Here is a 16,789-nt window from a genome sequence, read left to right on the forward strand (position 1 = left end):
TGAGAAGCAGAAGTCACAGAGTTGAGGGAATTGGCAAAAGAAGGGATAGCAGCATGAAGGCAAACTTAGTCCGGTAGTGAATGGTTCAAGATCTCGATGCTCTGCCTGAGTCAGTGTGGTGAAGGTAGGTAAAATTAAAGACTTCAATAAGGAATTGACCCTGAAAAGGAAGTTTGTGCAGGGCAATGGGGTCAAGGCGGGAGAATGGCAGATGTACATTGTGTCTATATTGGCTCTCCAGGTAACATGCCAGTGAACTGGTGACAGAATGCCCTCCCGAACAGGCAGATGAAACTCTTTTGTACTTTGTTTTGTAACATTTAATCACGCAGTTACAGTATTCCACAAGTCTCTGAAAACCAAAACATTAGGCCAGAAGTCATCTTTTTCTCCAAAATAGGGCAAACATTCCTTTTTCTCATGATCTAATAAAATTATGCAATCTTGGCAGTAAATATTTGATTAACAATTGGGCAAAGGTGATGTATTGTCGTAATAACAGTCAAATATTTTTAAGCAGCGGCATTACCATTTTGCAATTCTGCTAAGGGGTTAACAATAATGGTAGAACAGTGGGGAGGGGAGTGCACAATGAACACAAAAAATCTACACCACTATTATTGCTCAGTTATTCTTAACTTCAAGTTCTAAAGTAAAAACATCACCAGCTACATCTGGTAAAATTAACTTAGAGGTTAATTCAAGTTGAGTAATATCATCTCCATTGCTTCAGGGAATGGGTGGTAGAGATTAGCTCATTGACATCTCACTGTTGAGTTTCTGTCCCAGATTGATGGAAGGAAATTGGTGCTTTCTGGAAAGATTCTCATCAGGAAAAAAAAATGATAACTTGGGGCTCTTTTGACTGATAAAAGACTGAGGGTGTGACCTGATTGAAATCCCTGCAGAACTTGAAGAAATCAATACAGTTAATATAGCAAGACTTTTAATTTGTCACGAGTCCAACATCAAAGATCATAAATACAAGGGAGTCACAAATAATTTTAATTGGGAATTAAGGATAACGTTTTCATCCCAGAGAGTGGCATGAATATGGAACTAACGAACAATCACAGGGGAGTAGTTGAGGTGGAAAACAGATAAATTTAAATGGAAGCTGGATAATAATGTGATGAAGCCAAATTATAATTTGAAATCTTGGGTCCTGAATCAGAGGTAAACGAGTTTATTTTTGCTTTCAGTTTTGTAAAGACGACTTTAAGAAACTCTTATTTTTAAAATGTATTGGGTCCAAACAGCAGGCCCGAAAGGTACGTGACTAGACAAGCTACCTGGTCAGATAATCACTGATGTGTTTACTAAGCGGATGTTTTATGACCCAGAGACACAGATTGAGACGCCAGCAGCAGGTTCAGTTCAGAAGAAAGGATCTGCTCAAGAGCTAAGTTGTTTAGAAACCACAAAGTATCTAGAACCAGAGTAGAATTGTCTTCTTAACATAAAGTTAATAAGGTCAGTGAGATAGATTATGTCTCTATGTCTTAGGGAGAGACAGTAATGGGGAGTGAGTGTGAAGAATCACTATAAGGTTATAAAGTTATAACAAAGTGCTGGGACATTTTCCATTGGAGTGTAGAAGGTTGAGGTGACATTATAGAAGTTTATAAAATATTGAGGGGTACAGAGAGAGTTCCTGGACATTGTCTTTTCCCTAGGGTAGAGCATTTCAAGACTAGGAGGCATATTTTTTAAGGTGAGAGGAGAAAGACTTAAAAAGACATGGGGGCATTTTTTTTTACACATAAAGTGGTTTGTGTGTGGTATGAACTTCCTGAGGATGTAGGTACAATTACAATGTTTAAAAGACATTTGGATTAGTACATGAATTGAAAGGGTTTGGAGGAATATGGGCCAAGGGCAGGCAGATGGGTCTAGTTTAGTTTGGGATTATGTTTGACATGGACTGGTTAGACCAAAGTGTCTGTTTCTGTGCTGTATGACTCTGTAAGGATATGCTTACAACCTCCTCAGTTCAGTGAGACATTAAAAAATGAAGAAAGGAAATTATTTGGGGCTGAGTTTCTCTCCAGGATATTATTCTTTCTTTTTGCTGTTTATGATCAAATCCTCCTAACTTTTTCTTTTCTATTATGTTAGAAATGTATGATGTTTGCTTAAGGGTACATCGACAGCCTCTTGTGAAAATGCTCAGTCACTGACCACCACAGTAACCAAATTGCACAGCTAAAACTTACCATTCATGAAGCTTGGTTTCCCTCTGGGATCTCACTTGTTCAGCATTATGATTAGCTAGGATCCTAACAATAAGCGAGATTAGATCAAAAGGGGAAGGAAAATGTTCTTATAGACTAGGTAGACCAAAAGGTTTTAGATTATATGCAGTTCTAATTTGATGTGAGCTGAAAAACCTGACAGATGGAAATACCAGCTAACATAGTATAAATATTGCATAGGCCCATTTAGATTAAGGCTGATTTTCAGCCTGATATTTTTAAGTAGAGTTTTGGCAGATAAATCAAAGCCACGAGAGGTTCATGTCCAAAGACATAAATCCATCCAAAGCACAACAGTGGAACAGAAAAGTACTTGTGATCTTATAAATAGTTCCATGTTAATTAGATGTGATCTGAATGACCAGACGCATTTTCACTGTTCCAGAGACTGATTACATATATTATGGTGATTTCCCATTATAGTATCAATGAGATGTTCAATGCAGAAGCCTGTAATAAATTAATACAAGCTAAAGGATGGGGAGCACTGTTACTGACAGAGTTACATCAAAACTAAAATGGGAAAACCCCAGATCTGAAATGTGCAAACTGCAGAAGGTAAAAGTTGACCATGTAACCCTTTCAGTCATATAATACTACTAAACTACAGAAAAGTTAAGGTTTTCAAAAACTCTGCTGCTCTTGGCATAATTCGCAACAAGCCCTATTCACCTAGCTTCCTGGTTTTCAATGACCTACATTAACTTCTGGTCAAGCAACATCATTTTAAAATTGTCATCCTATTTTCAATGGCTTTGCTCATTCCTATCTCAAAATCTCTCGCGTTAAACCATCAGATAGCTGCTCTCCTTTAAATCCAGCCTTTTGGGGCTTCACCAATTTTAATTGCAGCATCATTGGTGGTTGTGGCTTTAATTCATTCTGCTCCAGGTTCTTGAACACCCTCCCCACATCTTTCTACCTCTTGGACACACTCTCTGGCCAAGATTTTAAATATTGCCTGACATGCGACAGTGTCATAGTGTTTTATAATGTTCTGATGAAATGCTGTGAATCAAAATCCTTGCAGTATGGAAGCAGGCCATTTAGTCCAGCAAATCCACACCGACCCTCCGAAGAACATTCCATCCAGACCCCCCCACCCCCCCCCCCCCCCCACCCTATCCCAGTAACCCTGCATTTCCCATGGCAAATCCACCTAGCCTGCACATTCCTGGACACTATGGACAATTTAGCATGGCCAGTGCATCTAACCTGCACATCGTTGGATTGTGGGAGGAAACCAGAGCACCCAGAGGGAACCCACACAGACTTGGGGAAGAATATGCAACAGTTGCCTGAGGGTGGAATCGAATCCAGGTCCCTGCTGCTGTGAACCACTGACATACTATGCCACCCTGTGATGCATTTTGTCAGAAGCACTATATAAATATTAATTATTGTGCATAATCAACCAAATGGAAAATTTAGTGTCTTAGTCAGAATTTTTACACACAGGAAGAGGCTCTTTAGCCCATCCTACTGGTCTTCAAACATCTAGTCCCGTTTCTCAACACTTGACGCATAACCTTGTACACTATAGTGTTTAAAGTGTTCATTGAAGTAGTTCTTTAATGTTGTGATGATTTCCACCTCTACTGCCCTTTCAGGCAGTGAGTTCCAGATACGTATCACCCTCTGGATGAAAACAAATCCTCCTCATATCCCCTTGAAATATCCTGCTCCTGACCATAACTCAATGCCCCCTGGTTACTGACCCCACTACTATGGGGAAAATAAGTTTCTTCTTATCTGTCTATGCCCTTCTAAAATTCATACAGCAAAATCAAGTCCCACTCTGCTCCAAGGAAATCAACCCCAGCTTATCCAGTCTTTCTTCATAGCTGATACACTCCAGCCCAGTGCAATCTTTCGTCAGTAAACAATGATCTCCTTGACTAATTTTAATTGTCTATTTGGGGCAGGGGGGAGTTACGGCCTACACAAGTCTCCTTATTTATATTGTTTGTTGTTCTGATTAGATTAGATTACTTACAGTGTGGAAACAGGCCCTTTGGCCCAACAAGTCCACACCGCCCTGCCGAAGCATAACCCACCCATACCCCTACATCTATATCTACATCTACATCTACCCCTTACCTAACACTACGGGCAATTTAGCATGGCCAATTCACCTGACCTGCACATCTTTGGACTGTGGGAGGAAACCGGAGCACCCGGAGGAAACCCACGCAGACACGGGGAGAACGTGCAAACTCCACACAGTCAGTCGCCTGAGGCGGGAATTGAACCCGGGTCTCTGGCGCTGTGAGGCAGCAGTGCTAACCACTGTGCCACCGTGCCGCCCATGGTGGTTTTTGCCTTTCCTAAAAAATGATGGCATCAATATGTATTTGTGTGCACATATGCATCAGTATGTGGCTGTATGCATGTGCACATGTACACACATGTATAAGGAGGAAATAGCCAACGATGACTCTCCAGTCATCATGTCGGAAGAAAGATCTTTTCCTGTTTGTCATGTTGATTCCAACTGAGTTACCAATATTGAATCATCTGAAGAGAGTTGAATCAATAATTAGTAGTAGATAGAATGTTGTTGGTGCCTGAAGTCAATAAAGGTTTCTCCTGAGAATTTTACATACAAAACAGCTCTTCACTCCTCAGTTACTCATATGTCTATCGCTTTTTTATCCAGCCATTTTGTTTTAATACTGATTTGAATGTTTTTGTTTATCATTGTGCAAAGGAGGAAAAGAGAGTTAAAAATCAGTCAGTGCACAAACAACTCTCACCTGCTCAAACTCTGCTTCCCAGTTTGCAGAAAGCACTTTAATGTCTAGAACTTATTTCATGGAGTCAGTCACCTATAGCACCTTACAGCCAACGAAGGGCTTTTGAAAGGTTGGCATTGTTGTATTGTGGGAATCGGGCACAGCAAGGTCCCACAACAATGTTAAGGACAAGATAACCTGCTTTGAGTGATGCTGGGTACAGGTTGGCCACTGGCAAAAGTGAGGTCTGCAGATGCTGGAGATTAGAGTCAAGATTAGTGTGGCGCTGGAAATGCACAGCAGGTCAGGCAGCATCCGAAGAGCAGGAAAATCGACATTTCAGGCAGAAGCCCTTCATCGGGAGGATGGCCACAGAAGAGTTCTCCTTTTTCAATATATCTGAGAGAAGGGGTTGCATGGGAGAGGTCCCCAGTCCCAGAGGGAGGATGGTGCTGGGGGCATTGGTCCACCTTGGCGGCGGCCATCATGGGACTTTCAAACGGTAACGGTCGCTCCAGGCACGCGGCCCAGGCCCCGCCCGCCTTGGGTGACACGTCACCATCTTTTACATCATCTGCAAGGATAGGCCGAGACTCTCTTTAAACATGCCATCTCAAGGGTTAGTCTCCTGATAGACCCTCAGTAAAGTACCGCAGTGTCAGCCTGGGGAATTTGTACTTAATTACATTGCATGGGGATACCAGTCTAACCAAGAACCTGTTAAGAGGCCAGGTTTTGGGGTCTTGTGGCACTCTGGTAGTGTGCCAACCCTTTAGCCAGGAGCCCTGGGTTCAGTAAAGCATCCGAGGAGCAGGGAAAAAAAAATTTAAAATAAAAATCGACGTTTCAGGCAGGCCTGATGACGGGCTCCTGCCCGAAGCATCAATTTTCCTGCTCCTTGGATGCTGCCTGACCTGCTGTGCTTTTCCAGCACCACACTAATCTTGACTCTGATCTCCAACATCTGCAGTCCTCACTTTTGCCCTGCGTTCAGTACCCAGCTGCTCCGGGTGGTTGTGTTAAAGCAGTGAGTCAGCTGCTTAGGAAAATCCCTTGCAACGCGAGAGCGTGCTGTCTGATAAATCACAGCTAGCATGCTGAGATTAGGTTAAAATTGGGTGATATTGAGACTCAATGTGACCTGCATCGTAGAACAAACTGTAATGGGAATTGAATGTATAATGTTATTTTAAACAATTATTGGTTTAGTCCAGAAGGGGGAAGAAAAGGAAGAGGACAATCCCAAGCAGCTAGATTACAAGAACATTCCTGTTTGGAGTCATTGCTAAGCCATGTAATCAGTGAAATGTGCAAGTGACCAATAAGTATCTGTTAGTGCTGAAATAAATCAATAAATTTAAACCAGATGAGGATTTTAGAACATCTGCGGTCCTGTATTAAGAATGATAAAACATCAGTAAGCGGATTTCAAGTACTCTTGCAGTGGTTTGATGGATAGTTATACTCCTCATCTTGGCTGCCTGGCTCCAGATACCCTAAGCCGGCTGTTTAAGCATGCAGATTTGATGCAAGTGTTCTGGATGATCTGCAAATCCAGGTTACTGTACAAACAACATTATGATGCTGATTGTTAGGCACTCAGAAAGACTAAACCTCTCCAAATAAAGTTTAAAACATTAAAAATTAGCCAAATATGATCGAAACCCTTCCCCCAAAATCAATAATCGACCCCTCACTTGCAAAGACAATACAGATTCGCTGTCTAATATTGAGGATGGAGAATATCAGTGACAACACTTGCTACCAACATGTCAAAACTTATGAAATTCTCCTGTTGGTTTTATTTTTTGTTGGGAAGGCAATCTCATTCAGGATTCTGTTTGAGCGCTTCTCGGCTCTGCTTATATTGCTCCCACAGACTTCATGAGTGTCAGCTTTATTGTATTTTCATTTGTTATATATATACACATACACACACAAGCCCTTGATGGATTAATAAAAAGGCATGTCAACGATCCATAAAGCCTGCCCATGGCGTGCCCTCATGAGCCAAAATAAAAGGGTGACTGCCAGAAAAATACGGTGACCCTTCAGCCTCTGTCAGGGCTCACTGAAGGCAGAGGTGTGTTGGAGCGCTCTCCCATTCCGAATCCACTGAGGTGAGCGAGCCCATCAGATGTGCCCCAGGTCAGTCCCACTACAGAGCACCACTCCGCGTTGCTGTGACAATGGGCACAATCCTCTCTTTTTTATTATATGTGCAGCCACTAAATCCTGCAGGAGCAGGAACACCCGAGGCAGTGTTAAAAGGAGGATAATGGACCCAGAATGAACATTTGGAAGTCCTTTGAAGTGGCCTTTTATTCCAGTGACATTAGAACACAGTAAAAAGCTGGGAGGAGAGGCATGTTAGAAGGTAGGTTTTTTAAAAAATCAATTGCAGAAACTTCATCACCAGCCTAGGGAACACGTATGGTACAAGGGAAATCAGGAGAGCTCCATTTCAAACACATAGTCCTCCGTCCTTGAGCTCTGCACACATGGATTATCTCACAACTGCCCGAAGAGGTAAATCTGCCCCAGTAATTATTAAATCGATCCCTCGAGTAAGGAAAGGAGGAATCACTGTCCCAAGATCATTTCAGCCAAGTTTCAGTGGGCAGCACTTCGGTCAAAAACTCTAAACCCATCACTTGGCAGCTTTGGACTGACAGTCAAACAATACTGAGGGAGTGCTGCACTGTTGGAGGTACTTTTTTTTTGGATTGGATACTCTCTGGTGAATACACAAGATTCAATTGCAATAAAACCCATAAAATTGGGCGGTCAGTTTTCATTCCTCAACCAACATGGTTAACTGATTATTTCTAGCCATGGACATAACCCACTTAGATCTCATTTAGACCAGGACTACAAAATGTCCCAGGTGGCCATCCGGGAGTCTGATGTACATCAGATAGCCTCTCTATTTTGCAATGTATAAGGGGTGACTGCCTAAAGCAGAAGAGATAAGTGGTAACAAAACAAAGAGAGGCAGTATTAACAGAATTGTAAATTTATCAGCTCCATTTTGACACGGAGGCCACTAATGCATATTGCAAAAAAAAACCTACAAAATTGTAATTGTTTTTAAAAGCGTTTTTTGACATGCGATGAAGGAAATTCTATTTGCAGAAATTGAGCCTGGCTGGTACAGCTGGATGAAGTGTGACAGTTGAAGGAGAAATGAATAACCACAAAAACAAAAAGCATATACCGCGGTCTATACATTTTAATACTTCAGCAACCTGTGGTTAGTGATTCAGCTCAAATTTGGTTCATAGAAAGAAACTGCTTCGATGTATTTAATACCATTCAGGACATTCCAAAACCAGGGAGTGTTTCTTGAAGTTCAGTCAAGACTGCAACATAGTAAACAAGACAACTTCTGCACAGCAAAGATCCAAGCAGTGACTGGGTCATTTAGTTTGCTGAGAGATAAATTTGAGAGGGCAGATGGAGCCATGGTCCAACTGTCTTTTTAGAAAGATAGCATGTCTGTGAGAGTGCAGTGTTCGCTCAGTACTGCACTGGACTGGCAGCTGAGAATTTGAGGTCACATTGCTTCAGTTTGGTTTCACCTAAACCTATACCCTTTAGATTTGGAGAGAATGCTACCCACTGGGATCTATAAGCAGGCGCAGGGACAGAGGTCACATGCCATGGTGGTGCTCCTGACCTGGGTTTCTGGCATGAAGCCTCGATCTTGCCTCAGACCTGGGCACAGCAGGGCCCTATGGTCAGCAGCCCCAGCTATTGCTCCCTGATGTACCTACTGTCCAAAGCCCTGCCTGAAACACTTCAGTGATGAATTGATATTCACTGCTGGACAGACCAATGGATTCATAAAAGATCCCTCTATGATTTAACCATTGTCAACTGTGCATATTTTAAATGGACCAACTTTACGTAAAAAGCAACAAGGGTCAACGAATAGGAATAAACTCGGACCCCATCGTCACGCTGCAGGACTTTAACTCATAAACCAAAGAGGTCTGACTGTTGATGCAATCTGAATTCAGCCCTAGTAACTGACTGAACGATGAGTTATCCTTCCACTAGAGATCTTCACTGCTGGAGTATGCAAGGTACTAAACTGAGAACAGTATTAATATGCATTATATGCAGCACCAATTAAAAAATGTGTTACTGCCCAAGAAAAGATGCATGAACAATCACAATCTATGATAATGTTAACAAGGGAGAGCTTTCGGGAATTCAAGTCAAATTTTGGTCTAAAAGAGTTATTCATTTGCTAAAAAACACCCTCAAGGAAAGTGTTGGAACCCTCATTTTCCTCCAATTTCAGGCTGCCAAAGGAACTCTGTTCAAATGAGATAGTGTTCATCATTATTTCCACTTGCTCTACAAATTACCTTACATGTTAATAACGAACAGTTCTCAAGAGGCTGTGGGTAAAGTGGATATTGTGTGGGCCATTTTTCCTAATGATCAACTAATTTAGATCTACACGCTAAACATTGCAACCACAGCAAATGTTAGCAGAAACGTTCACCCGTCCCAACAGACAGACACACAGACACACACACACAGAGACACACAGACATCTGATCCATTCGTTACATAAGGTCAAACTCAAAAATGTTAACATCTCTGAATGAGATTTTAAAACAAAATAAAAGCAGGCATTTCTATGCTGACCATCAGTGCTCACACAGGCGCACATTCCAAGAGAGCCTGCAACCATTCACTGACATCTGACCCCCAATTGCAGCACAAAACTGAAAGCATGTAATTAGTCGGCAGGCTGCCTTTAGCTGCTGTTGTAAGTAGGAACTGTTCATAAAAAGAAAGCAACAGAGCACTGGGTGTCATGTAATTGCTATGAACCTGGTGCACTGGTGGTGCTGGGAGGAATAATGGGCAACGTGCTACTAATAAAACCATTTAAATGCACATTTTAAAAGAACACTGGGCTTTAATGAACAATACAATTTAACCAATCCGCTGGACCTGTTATGAACAATAGAAAATAAATTCAGCTGCTCTGGTTACTCAGCTGGGGAGGAAGGAACAGTGAAGTTTAAAACTGGATCTGTTTACCCCTTTTTCTTTCCCCATTAAAAAGAAATCAGATCAATGACTATGGTGGGAATGCACAAAAACATTTAAACATTCTGGCAAGACTTCACAACCAAGGAACCAGAAACAAAAAAAAAGTGATGGAAATATACACCAGCAACCATTAAGAGTCGTGTTTAGAGCTAAGAATTCATTTAGTAGAATTCAGTAAACAGCGTGTGGAAAACAACACTTGCTAATTGTAAAATAAAAATTATCTAATGGCCCAGGGATAGCTCTGGAGGCTAAATGCACCAATCTTGCAGGACAGAAGGAGTCCATTCGCTCCACATGCCTGTGCCAGCTCTTTGGAAAGGGTTATTCAATTAATGGCCACTGCTTGGCTCTCTCAACCAGCGTTCCATTTGAAGTAAATCCTACAGTGAGAGGAGCTAACTTTTCAATCTCCTTCCACCGCCCTTTCAAGCACTGCATCTCATAATTATTAGCAGGTTGTGAGAAACTGGAACGGACTGCTGTCCTTCCTAAATATGTTCTAAAAGTGATAAAGAAAACCTTTTCATAGAATTGGGACATCCCAAAGTGCTTCACGGTTAATCAGCTGCTCCTGAAGTGTAATTTTCAAAATGCATTTCCCTCCCGTTGTTTGGGGGAAAACAGAGCAGCCAATTTGCACAAAGCAGGATCCGAGAAATACGTTGCCACCAGCGATGCAAAACATTTCGCTTTCCATCTTTCTTCCGCACTCAAGTTCACGGGGTTTACCCTGGGATACGCAGACGTTGCTCTGATCCATCTCAATGGGCTTGCAATGAAGTAAACAGTGGCAGGTGACAAGCGCCCAAAATCAGCACCAAGTAGCGATTATTGGCAATGTGAGCTGCAAGCTGAGATTGTCTTGGGGGGGGAAGCAAGATCCAGACTCTTTTACACCATGTCGACCAAGCAGCGCCACGGTGCTATTGGATGTTCTCACCAATGCCCTCACCAGCATCAATGGAGAAACACAATGGTGTCTTACCCAGTCTTGCTTCACAGATTCCTGACTGCAATGAAGAGGCAAGGCTACATTGTGATCAGCAAGCATCTGAAAATTGACCAGAGGTGTCAATATATCTGCCTATTTTACAGAATGGCTGAACAACTGAGGTGCCATTAGCCCCAGATTCAAAGGTCAAGAAGCTTGGAAGGTTGAAAAATGATCTATTGCCTTCCCATCAACTTGGGTACCTCTTTCTAACAAACTCCACTGGGTTTATGGACAATTGCGAGGCTAAACAAAAACATATGGGAGGAAAAGTCCCAAAATTCTTTGTCCAAAACATAAAAGCATTCTATAATAAAACTTTGACATCAAAACAAAAAACAAATGAGGGTTCACGTTCGTAACTATACTTTGCCTGGTAGGATTGCCTGTTGTTGTTTATTATGTAAATGAATCCATGAAGTATAGCCAGCTTGATGAAGGATCAGAAGGGCATTCACTCCCTGGAACCACACACATTCAGCACAGGAGCCAAAATGGTAATACTCCCATGTGCCAAATAGACAGCAATGTGTTGGATATGTGCCTGTGCCCAGGCTGATGAGATTGAAGATTCCGCGCTCTGTCTGATAAAAGGGTCTTCTGTGAAATCAGTTGGCACTGTCTCCAGGCAGCACTTAAAAGATTCGAACCCACAGCAAGCGACATTGATAAACAAAACTAAATTGCAAAGTAGAAATGGAAAATACCACAAATACACCACTGCTCAAAGAATGCCCAAGAATGGAACAAAATGGTGAAGATTTTAGGAAAAGCTTTTCAATAAATCATAGACATTAGTGACTGTACATCAAATGTGCTTCACGAAGTACGAAGTCAGAGGTTGTGAAAGATGATACATGAATCAAAGATATTCTTTCCTTCGCTCTTTCTAATTTGTCAAGGACAGCTAGTGCAAGGAAACAAATGCTTTGCTTTTATTCATGCATTGGAGGTTACAATGAAAACACGTTGTTAGGTAAAATACAGTGTCTCGCTCTAGATCGAACTAGCATTGGGAACAGCAAATGGAAAATAATCACATTTGCAACAATAACTTGCAATTATAAAGCAGCTTTACAATGGTCAACTGTCCCCAGGCATTTCACAAGAGTGGAACTGAACACAGACTGCCACCAAAACCAAGTAAGGAGATACTTGGTCAAAACATAGATTTCAACCAAGAGGAGATGTGAGAGGGAAGGCTCAGATTAATATTCCTCACTTTGACAAGTTAAAAACTCTACCAAAAGAGCAAAAGTATTATTTTTTTAAATTAAAAAAAATGTTTGTTGCTACATTCTTGAGGCAAGAAGAACTTTTTAAGTAATACAAAAGATTACCCGGTATGGATTGCAAAAAGTTTGATATTGATTTGAGGATGTGTTCATAATATTTAACAGCAAATTTGTACAAATGCTTGTGAAATGATTAAATGCAATAAGGAAAGAGCTGTGAAACGAAATTGGAGGAAGTTCCATGATTAAATTTCTGTAGTTCTGTAATCTACGTACCAGGTAATTAACTTGCAGTGTGGCTCATTTTAAGAATCCTTCTTGTTGGACTTAAGGTTATTAATATGTTTTTCTGGGTATTTTATTAAGGGCAATGTCATAGATTTGCTGTTGAATTGATAATAATCCAGGATAGGGCCTTACATTCTAATAACCTAATTGTATTTCTTAAAGGATTTTAAGCAATCTGTTACAAAATGGGCAGAGTTAACTCTCTGTTTCTCCAGACCCTGACATTTTATAGAGTAAGCTGATATATATAGGATTTGCAGAAAGCATATGTAATGCTCTTTATTGTAATTACAGTCACCGAGAGTGTGGTGCTGGAAAAGAACAGCCGGTCGGGCAGCATCCGAGGAGCAGGAGAGTCGATGTTTTGGGCATAAGCCCTTCATTAGGGCTCCATTCCTGATGAAGGGAGTATGCTCGAAACATCAATTCACTGTTCCTTGGATGCTGCCCGACCGGCTGCGCTTTTCTAGCACCGCACTCTCGACTCTGATCTCCAGCATTTGCAGTCCTCACTTTCTACTACACTACTGTAATGACAGTCAAAGAAATTTGTTAATGAGCAAAGAATCATTGTGCACAAAAAATAGGCATATACCTCTTCATATGTCTGGAAACAGGCAGTTTATCAACATGGCAAAACTCTGTTTCAAGTCTTGCCAGCCTCTAGGTTCAGAGAGTTTGCTAATTCTCATTTCCCACATTTACCTGAGCAAATATGCCACTTCCATCAGCAAACTGACATAGGGGATTGTCTCCGACATGTATGGAATAATGTAGCATATGCAAAAATTGCCTATTTTCCTTACCGCCCTAACCTTTTCATAGCTCTCAAAGTAAACCCATCACAAGATATTTCAATGTGTGCAAAGACCTCAGGCTCATCCCAAAACATTTCAATAATGACCTGCCATTACCTTCAGCGACGCACTGAGATCTTTTCACTCCTCTATTCTAACTTTACGGTTGGGCTGCCATTGATAATACCGAGTCGTGAAATTCTGTCTGAAAAATTACTGAGGCACTTTAGCCCCTCACTGTCCACACCATTTGCAGCACAGTGCCACGTAGTGTGTTGGCCCAGCAACTGGTCCATCAACACAAGGGTGAAATGTGTTAGATGAGGCCATTGGACTTAAATAAATCAGCAGATAGGATGCTTCAGACAATTCCTTACCAAGTTAATTTCACTTATTCACCATTTTAAAATAAGAATCTCTTTAGGGTCTGCGATCTCAGCCATTTATAGAAAATAATTGGAGGTAATGTTCCTTGGATCCTAACAGCCCCCTGATAATTGGCATTACGACTTTTACCTTTCTCTATCCCATGAATTAGTGACATGTCTTCCTACACAAGAGCTGCTAACTGGCCACGAGAAAAATCTGAGGCTAATTATTTCCCCTGATAACGGTTATATCTGTGACAGCCACCAGGAGGTGCAAAACAGCAACACAAACTGATTGGTCTTCCAAATTTTCAGAACCTCTTCGGCATTGCTGAGACTTTCCTCGCTAAATTCCGACTGAGATCAGGAACCCACGGTGTTGGGAATTTTTGCAGGAGCAACCTATGACACACTGCAATCATGTGAATTGGAGATTTTTTAAAAAAAAATAGAAAACACACCATAAAAGAAACTGTGAGATTGTGAAAGACAGATTTTTAAGTGTATGTAAATCTTTTGTATCTTAGAAATATCATGTCTAGTGTTCTAGTCTAAAGGCGCGATGGGGAAGGACCAGAGTCCAACATCTGCCTGCCAAAGGAGAACAGGGGGGGCCCACTCAGTAAGTGGGCTCCGCTGAAACCTCAGCTAAATATATGGATGGTAAACATACAGACCTGTATATACGACTGATTCATTCTGATCTCTGTATGTAAAGAAATGCAAGGTGTGACACCACCAGATCATCAAAATATTTTATGAATAAAGTATATTTTTTGAAATTAAAAACAAAATTGCCCCCACCTTCGAATTTCCACTTACCCTCCCTGACTGCAATGTAAGGAGCTACCACCCAGCCCAACACAGCCTCAATTTCTGGGGAATCTGTACAAATGAGAAGTGAATTAAATGAATGAATGCAACTTTTCTTGCTCTATGCATCTCAAAACTGCATGCCAACTGCTATAATCTGATGGGAATTATAACCCTTTTAAATTAGTTATCACTGTTTAGTGTCGCTGTGACTAAGAGGCTTTAAAAAAAGGGGTTAATTGATTTGAAAATGTGCAACCTTGGTTTTCAACAGGTATTGAGAGCCCACGGTAGCAACTTCTCGATAAATAACAGTGGGCTACTGACTGGGGTCAAAAAACATTTGAATGCACAAACTGAGTTCATCCTTCCTCAACATTGTCAGTGACTGTGAATTCTGAAGAAGCCTATTTCTTCTACTCCTTCACTTATCCCACATCTACCCAGGCCATGATCGGTTAGTAAAGTGAATAGGAATTAGCTGTTGGCTGGCCCAGAGGAAGTCTTACACAAATGAAGGGGCTCTTGGGGGGGACAGTGGTAGTGTCCCCATCTCTGAGGCAGGAGGCCTGGCTCCGGAGGTGTGCAATATCATCTTTGAACAAGTCGATTGAAAAATACCTTCACTGAGCAGCTCAGGCTTTTGTGGCACAGTGGTAGTGCCTCTCTCTCTGAGGTGTGGGGCCCATATTCAAATCCCATCTGCTCCAGAGGTGTACAATATCTTTGGAGAGGTTGATTACAACATGTCTATGATAAACAGAAGACAAAGGGGTGGACAGCAATCTGCCCACAGAGTCAAGGCAAGAAACCCCTTGTGCAAATAATCGCACTTTCAAATGCAGGATTCTTTTTGTTAAAGTTTGTGAACCAAAGATTCTCTCCTCCTGCCAGAAACACTTGTAATCTCCCAAACTTGTCAGTCGATACCATGGGTTTTAATTACCACTCTGCAGTAGCCACACACTGTGCTTTGTGACAAAGGTGCCTATTTCACAGCCCGTTGTATGTCCTTCCCACACAGCTGGACAATAAAAGTACATAGAAGCTCAGCCTGACCACATCTGAAACTGAGTCATGTGGGACAGAGGAGGAAGAATCTAAAACCCACAGCCTTTTAATATAGACACACACATTACAACTTCTATGTACACTGACACCAATACAAGGCAGTTTATCAAGTGTCAAAAAGATTAATCCTCGATAAAATTGTTCTTGTGAACACTCAGTTTAAGGCGGATTCATTCCACAACACGCATTTTTGTTTTTTTTTAAGAAAGCAGAATTCAACTGTTTTATTACTTAAGAAAACAAACCTAGAGTTAAACTCATCGACTATCAAAGCAAATGGCTATTGCAATTCGCAACTGAGTAAAATTTTCACAAAAGACAGAAAAAAAAGGTCGCAAACCTAGAATGAAGTTTACAATAGACGTAATTTTTCTTGAAAAGAAAAATCTCAACAGTAACCTACCTGGTCTTGGGGGAAGGGGAAGTGGGGAGGTTTTGACTTTCACGAGGCGAAAAGTCTGTAGCAGTAAACTCCTCTGTGGCGCTCTGTGACTGTGACAAACCCAAGTGATCGTCTTTATTCAGTGCCGCCTCAATCTGCTCCGTTTTTAATGAAGGTTTATGTGGGTTTGCAAACGGTTGCACACGTCAGGTGCACACACCAGAAACCAGCTTGTTCTAGAGAGAGAGAGAGAAAGACACAGACACACACTGAGTACATGGAACGTTTTGAATACTGATTAAGCATGCAAACCAATTCAACTTAACTGACTCATCAAAAGGAGCTTGGGTCAACCTTCAAGCATTCTTAAAAGAATTAAACAAACAACATCATTCCCCGGACGAGCAAAGCCAAACAGTTATCTGCATCACAGAGTGCCTTAAAGCAGGCGACAGAACCAGGCGTATTTGTGAGAATTCCAGATGGATGGTGAAATGATTGGAAAGATAGACAGAAACGGTGCATAAATCGGTGAATGTTAAAGTTAGACCTCCTGAATACGAGCGACTATTGGAAATAACAGTCATTAAGATAAAACGAAACCTTCCCGATTGACAAGTGTGCAAGAGTGAATCGTGTTTTCAATTTGTGTTTATTGGTTTGGTTGCAATATCTTGTCGATACTCTTTCACATAATTATGGGATTCAGGGCAGGAGCAGGGTTTCATCGCACGGTAACAGTCATGAGATTTTTTTATTCACTCAGAATTCACAA

General features: G+C 41.4%; 1 protein-coding gene across 5 annotated transcripts in view; it reads right to left on the bottom strand.

The window, feature by feature from the left end:
* Positions 1–16,224, bottom strand: part of celf2 (cugbp, Elav-like family member 2) — a 985,143-nt gene extending 968,919 nt beyond the window's left edge. For 4 of the 5 annotated variants that reach the window (XM_072562977.1, XM_072562973.1, XM_072562976.1 and 1 more), the window contains exon 1: positions 16,036–16,223. The gene's annotated coding sequence lies outside the window, so the exon portion shown is untranslated. Of the gene's footprint in view, positions 1–16,035 lie in introns of all 5 variants that reach the window. The other variant, XM_072562980.1, reaches the window with a different exon arrangement.
* Between the last annotated feature and the right edge of the window lie 565 nt (positions 16,225–16,789).

The sequence above is a fragment of the Chiloscyllium punctatum genome, chromosome 44, assembly GCF_047496795.1.
Source record: "Chiloscyllium punctatum isolate Juve2018m chromosome 44, sChiPun1.3, whole genome shotgun sequence".
Classification (NCBI taxonomy): Eukaryota; Metazoa; Chordata; class Chondrichthyes; order Orectolobiformes; family Hemiscylliidae; genus Chiloscyllium; species Chiloscyllium punctatum.